Source organism: Trifolium pratense, linkage group LG4 (genome assembly GCF_020283565.1).
Source record: "Trifolium pratense cultivar HEN17-A07 linkage group LG4, ARS_RC_1.1, whole genome shotgun sequence".
NCBI lineage: Eukaryota > Viridiplantae > Streptophyta > Magnoliopsida > Fabales > Fabaceae > Trifolium > Trifolium pratense.
The window spans coordinates 36490448-36506828 of record NC_060062.1 but is presented as its reverse complement, the minus strand read 5'-3'; the positions used below and the strand labels follow the sequence as shown (position 1 = coordinate 36506828).

Here is a 16381-nt window from a genome sequence, read left to right as displayed (position 1 = left end):
TTTTTTAAAAAAAAATTAATATTAATTTTTTAAAATAAAAAATATACTGCATAATAACGATTTTTAAAAAAATTAATAATTTACACATCAACGTTGGTCACTTTTTAACATATATATTATAATTTTTTAAAATATAATTGTTTTTCTTTTTTTAAATACATAGTAATAATAAAATGCTAGTAACTATTTCTAAGTGTACGGTAAAAATAAAACTATCACTAAATATTATAAATTAAAATTACATATATTACTTACTTGGGTGCCGGGTAGAGTCTTACTTGGCGCGCGCTCCTAACCACAAACTCCGCTCCTAACCCACGACCTCCGATGACCACGAGAATTTGCTAATAAAAATTGTAAATAAATTATTAGAACATATACATTTAAATAACAAAGTAAAAATTTTAACTTTAAAAGTAAAACACAAACACTTACAACTTTTTAGATGGAGATATGAAAATTACATCACTTTTTTAAAAATACACAAACTGTTAAAAAATTTCTTTTATAAATTTTTTTTAAAAAAATTTCGTTTTTAAATAAAAATATTATAAATATACTGTTTTTTTGAAAAAAAAAATACTTATTTAAAAAAAATAATTCTGTTTTCGAAATAAACAAAAATATTAGAACACATACATTTAAATAACAAAGTAAAAATTTTAACTTTAAAAGTAAAACACAAACACTTACCACTTTTTAGATGGAGATATGAAAATTACATCACTTTTTTAAAAATACAAAAACTGTTAAAAAATTTCTTTTATAAATTTTTTAAAAAAAAATTTCGTTTTTTTAAAAATTAATATAAATATACTGTTTTTTTGAAAAAAAAAATACTTATTTAAAAATAATAATTCTGTTTTCGAAATAAACAAAATTAAATATATTTTTTTAATTTTTTTACAAAAACAATAACTTTTATACATAGTGATAAGAAAATATTAGTAAAAAATTACAAAGTATTAATTAATAACTATTACTAAGTATACGGTAAAAAAAAACTATCACTATATAAATTAAAATTACGTTACTTACTTGTGTGCCGAGTAGATTCTTACTTGGCGCGCTCCTTACCCACAAACTCCGCTCCTCACGAGAATAAAACTTGCTATTAAAAATGGTAAACAACAAATATTAGAACATATACATTTAAATAACAAAACAAAAATTTTAAATTCGTAATAGTAAAACACAAACACTTACCACTTTTTGTATGAAGATTAAATTAGAGAAAATTAGAGAAGTTAGAAAAAGTATGAAATTAGAGAAAATTTAAGAGAGAAGTTAGAGAAAATTTAGAGAGAGAATGGAAATGAAAAAATGAAATGAAAGAGTGGTAATATATAGAGTGTTCTTTGGACCGTTGAGGGTTTGAAATTCAAATATATGCGTTACAGACGGCCAATAGCCGTCATAATGTACCAACGGTTACCTCCTTACAGACGGCCTGGGACCGTCATAAAGCACATGCATTACTGACGGCCCAGGACCGTCATAATGCACCAACGTCTAGCAACATACTGACGGCCTGGGACCGTCTGCAATACCCATTGCTTTACTGACGGCCCAGGACCGTCAGTAATTCTTAATATTTCAATTTTAAATTTATTTCGTTCTCCAAGACTACATACTGACGGCCTGGGACCTTCAATATTGCACAAATGCATTACTGAGGGCTTTTAGCCCTCAATAAGTTTGGTCAGTAATATAATGTTTTCTTGTAGTGTCAGCGACAAATTTGATTGATGAGCGAAATTCATAGACATTTATACTAAAACTCTAAAGCATTATAAATTCTCCCTCCGGTCACTATTATAAGTAAATTTAACATTTTTGATACATTGAATAATGGATGTATATGATGTATATTATAGATCATCATATACATCAACTTTCAATATATTAAAAAGGATCGTGCTAACAGTGCTCTTGGGGCACTTGTTAAGCAGACCAAAAAAGAAATTAAAAAGATAAAATTAATGTTTGTAAAATAATTTTTTACAATTTTTAAGATGTTGAATGCACAAATTCTAAGACATAATTTTCTTATTAATAAGTTTAACTAGTACCCCTGAGACACTGTTTAATATTTTCTTATTAAAAAATCATACTCAATTATAATTATGATCAGAATTAGATGGAGTAAAAGTCAATCTCTATCTAACGTTTAATCAATTTATATTCAATATAAAAATTGTGACTCACACTTGAATCCAACGTTATAATTAAATTAAATATCCTATTAGCTTGATGTGTAAAGCATGTCTAAATTTTATAAATTTTGTATTTATACGGAAAACACACTTTATAACTTTTGCATAACTTTTTTCAACAAGAGGAAAAAAGACATAAGAGATTGGCGTAAAATAGTTTTATCCCATCATCCAATAAAAAGTAATTAATTTATCATGTAATATCAAAAAAAATGAATGAAGTAATGAAACATATAGTTAGTATTACTTGACCGTGTAAAATTATTTGATATTATCGGTGCATATTCTTTTCTCTCTGTGAAATAAAGTAATTTAATTACTATATATAAAAAATAATTACACATGAACAAAAAGTAGATGGACAACAAGTTGCGTCGCTAAACCTTTATGTATAACAAAACTCAATCTTTGAAAAACTGCATTCATAGACCTAGGCGACACAACATTACTATGCATGACCTTTTGAACTCTTTTTAAAATGTTTACCGTCTTTTGTGCTAGAAGGTCAAAAATACAAATGATATAAAAATTTGTTGATTGTCAGGGCATGTTTTATCATGTTTGGTCATTTTGCTTGAAGTAGCTTGAGAGCTTCCCATCTCACACTAAAATCCCCGACCCTCAGGGACGGACCTAGGAAGGCCACTATGTAGGCCTATGCCCGCACTTTGATGTGAATCTTTTTATACTACTATACATATATTATATTATATAACAAATAAATTAGTTGATAAATTTCATAGTAGTCCACACTCACGCCCACACACAATCAGTTCAAAACTTACTTAGTTGCCCACGCCCAAAAAGTTATCGGAGATGACCGGTTAAATAATTGTTTAGTTACTTATATTGAGAGAGATATTTTTCTTGATGTTGAAAATGAGAAAATTATTCAATTTTATCAAAATATGGAATGTAAAGCCACTAGATTTGGTCTAGTGGTGAGGGGTTTGTGTAGTACGTTATAGGTCCTGAGTTCGATCCCTAACTCATTGTAAACAAAAAAAATATGGAACATCCTAAAGAACAATAATAATGTATTTTTTATGCTTTTGAAAATGAAATGTTATATTTATTTAATGATGCAATTTTATAATGACCCCACTACTCAACTGGTTCCGTCCCTGCCGACCCTCAACCCCACAAATGGGGAAATTCCAGTCAAATACACACAAACGAGTTTCCTACCTACCCATCCAAACATCAGAATATTTGTTGGGCGAAGTGTCGATCTCACTTCTTGTGGGTCAGTCAAGAAGTTTACTGGTGCATCTTTCTTCATAGAAATTCCCACACACAAATATCAAAAAGCACATCTCTAACTATGTCATGCATGTACTTGAAGCTGGGAAGCTCCCTATAATGAGGTGCATGCTCCCTAAAAGTGTCGAGACACGCTTTACGACAAACCTCATCCTTAAAAAATAATGAAATCATAAAGCAATATATAAGGATAATACGATACTCAACGGATATGCGTTTCCCTAATTTATCAATGAAGATAGCGAGGATAAGTCTTAAGCATGTAAAATACACAAAAACAACTTTTTGCCTTGTGTTCATTTCACAATCATGTGTATTCCCGTTAAACTTTATCTTTAATAATTATGTATATGTGTGTTCCCTCGTGTAAAGAACAAGCGCAACTCTAATTACTTTTCATTATGAAATGATGTTAATTAATTAATTAATTAATTAAAAAGAACAAAAATAAGCACACATGTATCTGCATGACTCATTGGATCACTTGATTCTAACATGTGTATCTGGTTCAAGAAATTTAAGACCACATATCTGCATTCCAAGGACCACACATGTCTTATTTTATCTAATATCAAACTAACCCACACTACTAATTGCTTACAATTATAGTATTTTGAGCATTAAACTAAATTAGTTCATTAATGGTCAATAGAATGTGTGTATAAAAATGGAAAAAGTATACACACTTTAGAAGGTTATAGAACCACTTAACAACAAAACAAATACCAACACAACCTTAAATATTGTTTACATAGGAAAATTAGGTACATGGATCATCCAGCACTAGCACATTTGAGTTTAATTAATAACCGTGGGATTGGGCTTACTGTACATGGCATTGATTGAACATTGTCCCCCCACATGACGGCACATCCACCGTGTTGAGTTGTTTATAGAGGCACACTATATTAGTGCCTTTACCACTCAAATATGTGCACTTAATTTTCTTATTTTGACAAAGTATATGTGCACCTATTTTTGACTTATACATTAATTAATTGTTTGTCTTTGCTTTTTATAGCCCCAAAATATCTGAGGCAATTATATTTTGACCATCATAAGACATGAACAGAACATTGGTGCTACAAGAAGAGACATAAGTTACATGCCATTTAATCCCTTAATCTCGATTGGTGAAAATTGTTTCTGTACACCTTAAAGGCTCACATTGTTTGAGAGTCGAGGTTAAAAGTGAGTTATATACAATACTCATACTCTTCAACCATTCAACGAGACACCTTTTACAAAGGACAAAATTGTGAAAGAAACGTCCAAGGCGGACAATATCTTGGAATGTGGTGCGACATATACTTAGAAGGTGGAATGGAACAAAAAAATATAGTAATTCAAATAAAAATAATTATATTAAATGATAGAATTTCATTTGTAACGTTCCCGTGAGCATAACTCAATTGATATTTATATATACATAAGCTATAGTTCAAACTTGAGGTTCTCCACTTATTCAGTTCAAGGGATAAATTTTTAGCCTCTAAGCTATTTGGCAAAAAAAAAAATCATCTGCAATTTCAAGCTAGTTAACTATTGTCATAATAAAGACCGGCTATAATCTTCATTCGAAGAAACAAATAAACAAGCATAAACATGCCTTTCTGTATGCTAATATGTAACTAATTCATAACAACCTTGTCTTAGTTGGTTAGAGTAGTTAGAGCTTGGTGTTTTAGTTAGTTAAGTAGTTTGTTGAGATTACTTGACTAAAAAGTCATTATTGTATTGCCTATCAAAAAGTGTGGTAATGTTTGATTTTCATATATCTAATAAAAGTGAATTACAACCATCATCTTATCTCTTCCATTCTCTCATTTTTCATTAATTTTGTGTGTTCATCTTCTTGCTTGCAAACCAAGAACTGGCTGCGCCCATTGTATGCCTAAGACCATAACTAGTGTCCTGCTGCGCCTATCTTGCGCGCATTTCCTGTGTGATTGTTGCTCTTTTGCTGCGCCAACAATATGGACCTTATGCATAACATTCAAACAGGGTAAGAAAAACTAAAGACTAAAACAACATTAATTTGAGAATGAAGCTAGTTATTATGAAGGGAAAAACAAATTAATTATAATGGCCTAGTTTTTTTTTTCTTCTTTTGGTCAGATCATGGCCAATTTTTTTATAAGAAAGTTTACACATCTAGAATTTTGTAACTATTATTTTAAACTACCGTAAAAAAAAAAAACTATTATTTTAAAAGGTGATTTTTTTTTTTTTTGTTTTGAAGATTTTAAAGGTGAATGTTGATAATTGATATCATTAATATTTATTCTTTCATTCTCACTCCAACCATCGCAACACCATTATATCTTTTTTTTTTTTTTTGACGAACACCATTATATCATGTAATGTTGTAATTATATAATAGTTGAGATGCCAGTGGTTATTTAATTTAAGGGTACGTAGCATTATTTTGGTTTTCCGTTATGGACAAAATTTTCTTTGGTTTGGGTTTTAACTTTTGAGTTAGATATATTTTTTATTTCTTACTATAAGATGTGGATCTTCTAAAGTTAGTTTTTATTTAGGATTCGTTTGATTTGTAAAAAGTAAGTATTGAACAGTATAGAAAAGTACAAGACAAACATTTAAGATATTGAACAAATGTTGTATGATGTTTGGTGGACAAAATGTTATTTTGGTATTTTAGACAAGTTGTGCAAATGACAAAAAATTGTCTCGTAGTTTAGTGGGGGACAATAATTTCAGTTTTTGTCCAGTACCAGATATAGTTTTAAAACCAAACACAGTACTGCTGAAGTTTTCGTGTTCAGTCCTTTATTTTTTTAGCAAATCAAATGCACCTTTAATTTTTATTATATTTGTAGCTCATATAAAAAATTTCTTGCACATAGTTTTAATCCTTACTAAAACTAAATTTATTTAGTTGTCATTAAACTCTTAAATTTATTTAGTTATCATATAAAGTTTATTTTGAAGGTGTGAAAACACAAGAAGGGGGGGGTTGAATTGTGTTTTAGCTAAGTTAAAACTTTTTCAAGTTCTTAACTTAACTAAGTTAGCAGCGGATAAATAACACACAATATAACAAGAGAGAGAGAGAAATCACACAAGCAATTTATACTGGTTCCTCTCACAAAACGAGAGTAGTCCAGTCCCCTTGCACTTCCAAGGGATTTCACTATAATCACACAAGATTACACCTGCTCAAGCACACAAGCAAGAGACTTCTCAACAATGCTCAAGCACACAAGCTTAAGACTTCACACTTAAGCACACAAGCTTAAGTTTCCTCAAGTAAATAGTAAAGTATATAAAAATATACAAATGCTCTTAGATGAACCTAAAGAGAGCAAATACAAATAGTACAGAGTATTTGACTAAAGTGCAAAAACACTTAAGAAAGGTTCAGAGCTTGTATATCAGAGTTCAGAGTTTGTTCAGCGCACGTTCAAGTCTTAATAATTGTTGTTATTTGTTGTAGCTGAATCTTCTAGTATATATACCACTAGAAAAGAGTCGTTGCAAAAGGAACCGTTGGAGTTGATAACCTTTTGTCTTCAAGCAGTCTGTCTTGATGCAGTTTGGTTGTATCCAAAACTAAGAAAGAGTTTCAGGTACTTTGACTACTGCAGAGTGGACTTTCCTTATTCAGCTAACAAAACTGAAGACCCACGTTCTCAAGTTAGGACAGACAAAACAGAGGTAGCTGAACTGATCAGGCTTGAAAGGTCCTTTTCTTCATTGGTAGAAGAGTTGACTAGCAAAGGGAATCTTCACAGCTTTCAAAGAGATCTTCAGAGTTTGATGAAACTTGTAGACAGACAAGAAGTTCTGAAGACTTCATCCTCTGAACGTTGTAACCTCTGAAGTCCAACATCTTCTGAGCGCTTGTGAACTTCTGAGTTCACATCCTCTGAACTTCACTCAGAGCTTATATGATGCTTATATCTGCGCACTTAAAATAAATTTTTAGTCCTTCCAATTGTTTATTAATACTTTGTTATCATCAAAACCTTTATAGATTTAGGGGCAAACATTTTTAAATCAATTTTGTTCCAACAATCTCCCCCTTTTTGATGATGACAAACATAAGTATTAATTGACAATTGTTGTTAAATTAACTTATCATGTTTCTCTTAGGTTTATGAGGTTTGCAAGCTCCCCCTAAGATTGATATTCCTTAAAGTCAAGACTTTAAGTTATATCCATGATATTTTAATTTAGTATAAGATTAAGATGGTTTGAAATAAAACAAATTTCATATCTTTCTTCAGAGTAAGAGGTTTGCAAGCTCTCCCCCTAAGTCTCATAAGGCTAAGTTAAAATTGCACTCTTAACTTATCCTTACTTATGAAATTTATTTCAGTTTCAACTAACTTAGTCTCCGCCTTGAAATACGTAAAACAACTTAAAAGTAACAACTTTTAACTTAACAGATAAAAGCGAGATAAAAGGCGTGGTTTCAGTTTTGGCACTTATCAATTAATGCGTAACTACTCCCCCTTTTGTCATTATCAAAAAGTAAAACAAAGTTATATAACCAAGACAGTCAAAGAAAAAAGAGTGGTAGTTACAAAGGTGAATTAATTTCAAGAACAAAAACCAACGCACTCAAGGTTGTATAAAAGGTGAACTAGTTAACATGCCTTCTTCACGTAAAAACAAGAATAAACAAGTTAATCAAGAAAGATTAGGAAGAATGAGAAGGTTCAGCACACGCATTGCAGAGTTTAAGAGAAAGAAGAACGAGGAGAAACGCGAAGACGAAGAGAAAGATAAAGAAAACAACAAGAAACCACAAGAAGCTGAGATAATAATCATCTCTTCAGATTCTGAAGCTGAAGAGAATGAAGATGATGCTGACTATGTTGAGTTCCTGGCTAGCTATGTTCCAGAAGAGGAACAAGAAGAAGAAGAAGAAGAAGAACAACACCCAGATCCCATTGAAATTTCATCAGAGGATGCTGAGGAGAAATCAGAGATTTCTTCTGAGTTTTATCCATCTGATTAGGATTAGGTTGTCTTTTTCTTTTTCTTTTTACCAATGTACTCAACATGGTTAACATTAATAAAAATTTTCGTTTTTAAAAGCATCTTGTGTTCTTATGTTCTAATTTAACAAAAAAAGTACAAGCAAAACAAACAGAATATAAAACAAACCACATAATTAATAAAACAAACATAGCTAACAAGAAAATTGTTCAGAGGATAAACAGAGAATAAAGAAAGAAAGCATAAAACATGTGCAGAGAATCCTAGGGTTTCTTAAGAAGGGCTAAGAGTTGGTCGAATTTATCATTCAAAGATCCCACATTGGAAACTAAACCATCCACCTTGGTTTCCAATGTCTCTTGAGCAGCTCTTTGACGTTCTAAACCCTCTTGCTGTTCCCTCAGGGCTTCTTGAAATATCTGCAACTGATCTGCCACAGCAGGAGCTTGATCTTCAATCACTGGTTCTGGTTCTTCAACCAAAGGTGCCTTACCTTTATCAGAGGGTTCACCTTCCTCTGGATAGTCTATCATCAGCACATCCTCTTGATTCTGAGAAGCAAGCACATCCAGTACATCATCGCCTGTGGTATCCTCATTATGGAGCTCATTTGCCAACTCAGCAACTCTAGCAGCAGCTTCTTCCAGACGTGCAGTCTCAATCCTTTGATCCTCAAGACGTTGCAGAAGAGTAGAATCAACCCAGCAATCTTTGAATTCAGACATACGCCTCACAGCAGCAGCTATAGCGACAAGCTTAGCACGCTCATGCTCTTCATGATTGAATGGCGTTAACCTTTTCAACTCAGCCCTAGCCAGACTGTCCCTCATGAAGCTTATACCTTCCAGATCCCGCTTACCAATAACAGCCTTAACCTTTGCAGCAGCAACATCCAAAGCATTGCAAATCCTTGCCTTAATGCTTGATACTTCGAGGTCCACATCAGAAGGACAAACTAAGAACCTGTTCTTGATTGTAGATAATCTAAGCAAGTCTTCATGAAATTGAGTGGATAGATTACGAAAAGTGTTGGATGATGAGGGTGAAGGATTGGGAATGGTAGAGAGAGTAGGTATTTCAGGAGTAGAGTTGTCAATAATCACAACTTCTGCCTCTGAAGGCTTGGGAGCACAAGTGTGAATACGCTCAGGAGAAACGTGTTCAGCACTTGGGTTAGGATGGGGTTCAGGAGTTGGTTCAGGTGATGAGATGTCAGAAGTGGATTCAGGGTGAATGTGTTCAGGAGATGGTTCAGGAGATTTATGGTCAGGTGTTGGTTCAGGAGCAATTTGTTCAGGGGTTGGGTTAGGAGAGGTTGGTTCAGTGACAGGAATATCTGATTGAGGTTCAGATGGTGGAATGTCAGGTTGATGTTGAGGTTGAGGTGATTTAGGTTTAGGAGGTGAGCTAGATTTGTGTTGAGTTTCATGAGAGGGAGGGTGATTATTAAGAGGGTCAGGGCTCAAATGTTTTTCTAGTTCAGATAGGGGGTTCTCAGAGGTTGGATTGTCAGAGGTTGGTAAAATGGTTCTGAGAGGTTGGGTGTAACCTATTCCAATCTCATTTTCATTAAAGACATACTTAGAAGACTTACCTTTATCTGTAGAAACAGGAACAGGTCTTCTACGAAGTCTTTCAGCAAGTGTCTCTTCATCAGACTCAGTCTCATCTTCTGATGTAGATCCTTCAGATGAACTGTCTGAACTGTCTTCCTCAATAATAATTGGCTCTTTTGAAGCTCCTTTAGCAGCCTTGGTTGCAGTTTCTTCATGCTTCCTCTTAGATCTTTGCTCAGCTATAGATTGCTCAACCTTAACCTTCTTCTGAGCCAAAAGATCTGGTTGTTCTTGTTCAGCTTTCCTCTTTGGCTTCCTCTTAGGATTATACAAGTTTACCGGAGCAGGAGGAACCATACTTCTATCAACAACAAAACCTTCTTTTCTGAGCACTTCCAAGTAATCCTGAATGATGTGCTCAGCATCAGCTTCTGAGATAATTGGATATCCATCCACATACAGACGATCCTCAAGCCTAACAGTGAACTCTTGTGGGGGAGCAACAGGCTTAGATGCAATCAAACGCATCTTGGACAGAAAATTGGCGTTCAGAATTTCTGGATAGAACTTCTTCTCAACCAATTCAGGATGGAATTTCTTCAAGTTCTGAACCACATGACCTTGATGCAGAAGGTCTGACAACAGCCTAGGATAAACTATAGTAGTTTTCCTCTGAGATTTACTTGCAAAGATGGCTTCACAAATCCTTTCAAAGAAGTAATCTCCAAGATTAACCTTCTTTCCAGTCAGAAGGAAATACAGCAGATGACGATGCGTCCAGGAGATTGTATCAGTCCCACCAACCCTTGGACTGATAGCTGCTATAATGATCTTGAAAAGAACTCGACATTCATCAGTCAAACCCTTTACCTTCCCTTTTAAGGAGAAGTCTGTGCATATGAGATGCAGAAGATCATCTCTGTATCTTGTATCCTTTTCAAACACATCTAACTCTATCCCAGAGTTAGGTAGACCAAGAAGAGCATTGAAGTGGATAGGCGAGAGTGCCATGTTCATCCCACAGATATTAGACCTAATCTGTACACCAGTATAATCCAGCAAACCCATTTCCTTCCTAGTTTTACCCTTCAGACTAGGATTCCTTTCTATTGCTGCAAGCTCTTCCTTTTTAGCTTCATGCTTGTCAAACACCTTAGCTTTCATCCAGAATTTCTTCAACAAATCTGGGTAGATAGGACCGTTAAGCATGTCAAAGTATTTATCCCAACCTTGAGTGATAAAATACGGCTTAACATCGAAACCATTAGCTTTCAATCCATCAAAATCAACTATCTTCTCTGACAGAAACGTGAGTTCAGATTCTGGGAATTCCATCTCGTTCCCAACAATCTGAAGGTTCTTGAAAATAAACGGTGGAATCCTTTTTGACGAAGAAGATGAAGTACCAGCCATTGTTGGAGATAAGGGTAAGGTTTGGAAAACTAAAGAGAGAGAAAGAAAGTTTGTGTTGAAGGTTTAGAGAGAATATGAAAGTGTAGGTTGTGAAAGTGAATAGTGTGCAAGTGTATTGTGTAAGTTTTATTTAAATGCACACAGTTAACACGAAAATAGCAAATTTGGGAAGTTACGCTAATTGACAGAAAGTTGAATACCGAAAATCATCATTAACCACCCACTACCTGACACACGTAGACCACGTGCAGAAATTTACTCGGTAACTGCTATTTTAATGGACAACTGTTCAGCACTTGAATACTAAACGTTTCCCACTTAAATAGTTCAGAGCCTCTGAGTTATTTAAAATTCTCTATCAGAGTTAAGTACTTCAGAGCTTGTGTTTCAGATGTTCTGAATCATAAGTTCTGATATACATAACCTCTTACACTTTAATTGCCAAAAAAATTTTCATTCAGAGATTGAAAACATGTTCAGATGTTTCTTTATAAAATCAAATCTTTCAACAGATAAAGCTTTAGTAAATATATCAGCCCATTGATTTTCAGTATCAACAAACTTAATATCTATAATGCCTCTCTGAACATAATCTCTGATAAAATGATGTTTAATTTCAATATGTTTGGCTCTAGAGTGTAGGATAGGATTTTTAGATAAATGAATGGCTGCAGTATTATCACAATATAAAGGAATATTGTTACTGCTTACCTGATAATCTTCTAACTGATATTTTAGCCAGAGTAGTTGTGTGCAACACTTAGCTGCTGAAATGTATTCTGCTTCTGCTGTAGACAAAGCTATAGTAGTTTGTCTTTTACTAGCCCAGGAGATAAGGTTTTCACCAACAAATTGACAATTGCCACTTGTGGATTTTCTTTCAATTTTATCTCCAGCATAGTCAGCATCACAGAATCCATTTAGCACATAATCATTGGATTTCTTATAGAGAAGTCCAAGATTAGTTGTTCCTTTCAGATACCTAAAGATTCTCTTTACAGCTGTAAGATGAGATTCTCTTGGATCTGACTGGAATCTTGCACATAAGCAAACACTGAATAAAATATCTGGTCTAGAGGCTGTCAGATAGAGTAAGGAACCAATCATACCTCTGTAGACCTTTTGATCTACCTTTCCTTCATCATCTGACTTGCCCATGTTGGTAGTTGGATGCATAGGAGTATTCATTATCTTGCAGTCATCTAGATTGAATTTCTTCAGAAGTTCTTTAGTGTATTTTGATTGATGAACATAAGTTCCTTCCTTCTTCTGATTGATTTGAATTCCAAGAAAGAACTTCAACTCTCCCATCATGCTCATTTCAAATTCATCCTGCATTATCTTAGAAAAATTCTTGCACAAAGCAGCATTAGTTGAACCAAAGATAATATCATCAACATAAATTTGAATAATTAAAATGTCTTCTTTGGTTGTTTTTCTAAAAAGTGTGCAATCAACCTTTCCTTTCTCAAAACCCTTTTCAAGAAGGAAATTACTGAGTCTATCATACCAAGCTCTGGGAGCTTGTTTCAGACCATACAGTGATTTCTTCAGTTTGAAAACATGTTCTGGGTTTGAGATATCTTCAAAACCAGGAGGTTGCTTAACATACACTTCTTCAGAAATGAAACCATTTAAGAAGGCACTTTTAACATCCATCTGATACAAAGTTATACCATGATTAACAGCATAAGATAGAAGTAACCTGATTGCTTCAAGTCTAGCAACTGGTGCAAAGGTTTCAGTATAGTCAATCCCCTCTTGTTGACTATAACCTTGTGCAACCAATCTAGCCTTGTTTCTTACCACTTCACCTTGTTCATTCAGCTTGTTTCTGAATACCCATTTTGTTCCAATAATGTTCTTGTGTGAAGGTTTAGGCACTAGAGTCCATACATCATTCCTTTGGAATTGATTCAGCTCTTCTTGCATTGCTACAATCCAAGCATCATCCTTCAGAGCTTCATCAATCTTTGAAGGTTCCATCATTGAAATAAGACCAACTAAAGATTCCTCATTTCTCAGTTGAGATCTTGTCTTTCTTGGACTATCCTTGTTGCCTAATATCAGTTCCTCTGGATGTGATGATTTGTATTTGAAAGTATTTCTTGGGGGCTCATCATCTTCAGACTCATCAACATCAGGATCAGCAGATGCTTCAGATCTTGGTTGTTCAGAGTCTGTAGGAACTGTTGTATTCAGGGGTTCTTCAGAGAATGGATGTTCTGAGTAGTTTGGAATATCTGAATATTGATCCTCTGATACCTGAAATCTAGACATACCTTCCACAAGCTCTGACACTTGGTCAGGCTCTTTGTCATCAAATTTGACATGCATACTTTCTTCCACAGTGTGTGTTTCAGAAATATACAGTCTGTATGCTTTTGAGCGTTCAGAGTATCCTATAAAGATACCCTTATAACCTCTAGCATCAAATTTCTTTAGATGGACTTTGTTGTTTAAGATATAACATGTACATCCAAACTGATGAAAATAAGAAATATCAGGCTTCCTTCCTTTGAACAATTCATAAGCAGTTTTGTTCAACTTAGATCTGATATAGATTCTATTTTGAACATAACATGCTGTGTTTACAGCTTCTGCCCATAAAAACTTTGCTACATTTGTTTCATGCATCATGGTTCTGGCCATTTCTTGCAGAGTTCTATTCTTCCTTTCTACAACCCCATTTTGTTGAGGAGTTCTAGGAGAAGAGAATTCATGCAGAATGCCATATTTTTCACAAAAGTTTTCAAAAGGTTCATTTTCAAATTCTCCACCATGATCACTTCTAACTTTTAAAATAGTGTAGCCTTTTTCATTTTGAATTTGTTTGCAGAAGATGCTAAACTCATCATAAGCTTCATCCTTTGTTCTAAGGAATTTTACCCAAGTCCATCTACTGTAATCATCAACAATTACTAATCCATACTTCTTTCCATTGATAGAGGCAGTTTGAACTGGCCCAAAAAGATCAATATGAAGAAGTTCCAATGGTCTTGAGGTAGAGACAATGCTCTTAGGTTTAAAAGAAGATTTTGTAATCTTTCCTTTTTGACATGAACCACAAAGTGTGTTTGAGTGATATTTGATTTTAGGTAAACCTCTGACTAGGTCAAGCTTACTAAGCTTAGAGATTAACCTCCAGTTAGCATGGCCTAACCTCTTATGCCAGATCCATTTTTCTTCACTCAAGGTCAAAAGACACATCACTTTTTGTTCATTCAAATCAGAAAGATTAATTTTATAAACATTGTTCTTTCTCAGACCTTTGAATATAATGGAATTATCAGATTGTTTGGTTACAGTACATGATTCCTTATTAAAAATGACTACATAACCATTGTCGCAAAATTGACTTATGCTCAATAGGTTATGTTTGAGTCCATCAACTAACCAAACATCATTAATAGATAGGGAGGAATTACCTACTGTACCTGTACCTATTATTTTTCCTTTTTGATTGCCTCCAAAGCCAACAGATCCTCCTTCTTTCATAGTTAGCTTAGAGAATAGTTGTTTGTCACCAGTCATATGCCTTGAACATCCACTATCCAGATACCATGAGTGTTTCATGATATTTCTTTGAGTGGCAGGCTGTATGAGAAACAACTTTAATCATTGCGATAGAACTCTTCATCACAGTTAATGATAAAGTCATCCCAATATTCTTCCTCTTCATTTATCAAGTTCTGATTGTTAACTTGAGAACTTGTCAGCCATTGGTCTAGGACATAAGCCCTTCTTCCTTTGCATAGGACTTGTTTCCATACTCTAGGTAGGACATATCCTTTCCTAGTTGGTAAATCTGAATGATACATAATTTCAGCTTTTGGTACCCATCTTCTGGGTCCACGCTTGTTAGTCCACACATGCTTACTGTGTTGTTGAGTGTGAGAGAAAGATTTTGGTTTGGAATAATAACTCTTTTGAAAATGATTCTTAGTTTGAGTTCTGTTCTTATTCCAGGACTTGGATTGTTTATGCTCCCAGAGTTTGTATTTATCACCAGTCCATTGATTTGACTGGTTATATTTACTGACTCTAGAATCATAAATAACCTTAGTCCTATGTTGCCTCTGAGGTTTGAGGTTTGACTTTCTTTTAAAAACTTCTGAGCCTTTAGGTTGACTTTTCTCATGAACTAGAATTCCTCTGGTTCTAGAAGTTGAAGCCTCAGATTTTGAAACTTTCAGAACATCTGAACTAATATTGTCAAGTTCTGAATAGCTTTTATCTTCTGAGCTTTTCTTCCCAGATCCTGAGGAACTTGGTTCCTCTGAGTTGTCATTTCCCAAATCTCTCAGATTATTATCCTCATCTTCCAGAGTACCAAATTTCTTTCCTTCTTCACTCTGAGGTACAACATAGTAAACCCAAGATTTTCCAACCTTTTTGGGATAGGTCTTTAGCTTTGAATATGTTCTACCATATTCATAGCCAAGTCCCTCTCCTCTATTCCTCATGACATTATAAACAAGATTAGCAGCTTTGCTCTTACCAAGGTTGAGATGCACAAACTGTTGAAGAGCTATTTCCTGCTCATCAATAGGTTTGTGACAAACAGCACAACCTTTTTCAAAGTCATTTACTCTATTCAGAGTTTCTTGATATAGACTTTGAAAATGTTCTGCTTGTTCAGTCAGAGTGTTAAGCTTTTCTTGAAAAACTTTTTGTTTACCTAACACTCTGAGATGTTTCTCAATGACCTTGTTAAGTGCAGTTATAAGTTGAGATTTAGAGCAGTCAGAAAATACCTCATCAGTTACTTCTGAATCTGATTCTGATTCTGATTCATCGTCTGAGTCTGCATCTGAGTCAGTTGAAGCCATCAGGGCTAGATTTGCCTCTTCTTCTTCCTCAACTTCTTCCTCAGATGATAGCTCTTCAAAGGTAGCCATCAGACTCTTCCTTAATTTACTCTTGAATTGTTGCTTCTTTGAGCTGTATCTTTTGCTTTTG

At 34.0% G+C, this 16381-nt stretch overlaps 1 long non-coding RNA gene across 1 annotated transcript; it reads right to left on the bottom strand.

Annotated features, from left to right (window-relative positions):
- Positions 1-305: 305 nt before the first annotated feature.
- LOC123920725 lies at positions 306-1260 on the bottom strand. Its single transcript, XR_006813745.1, has 3 exons — positions 1207-1260; positions 1039-1111; positions 306-344 (listed from the first exon to the last, which is right to left on the bottom strand). It is a non-coding gene; the product is annotated as an uncharacterized LOC123920725 (long non-coding RNA).
- Between the last annotated feature and the right edge of the window lie 15121 nt (positions 1261-16381).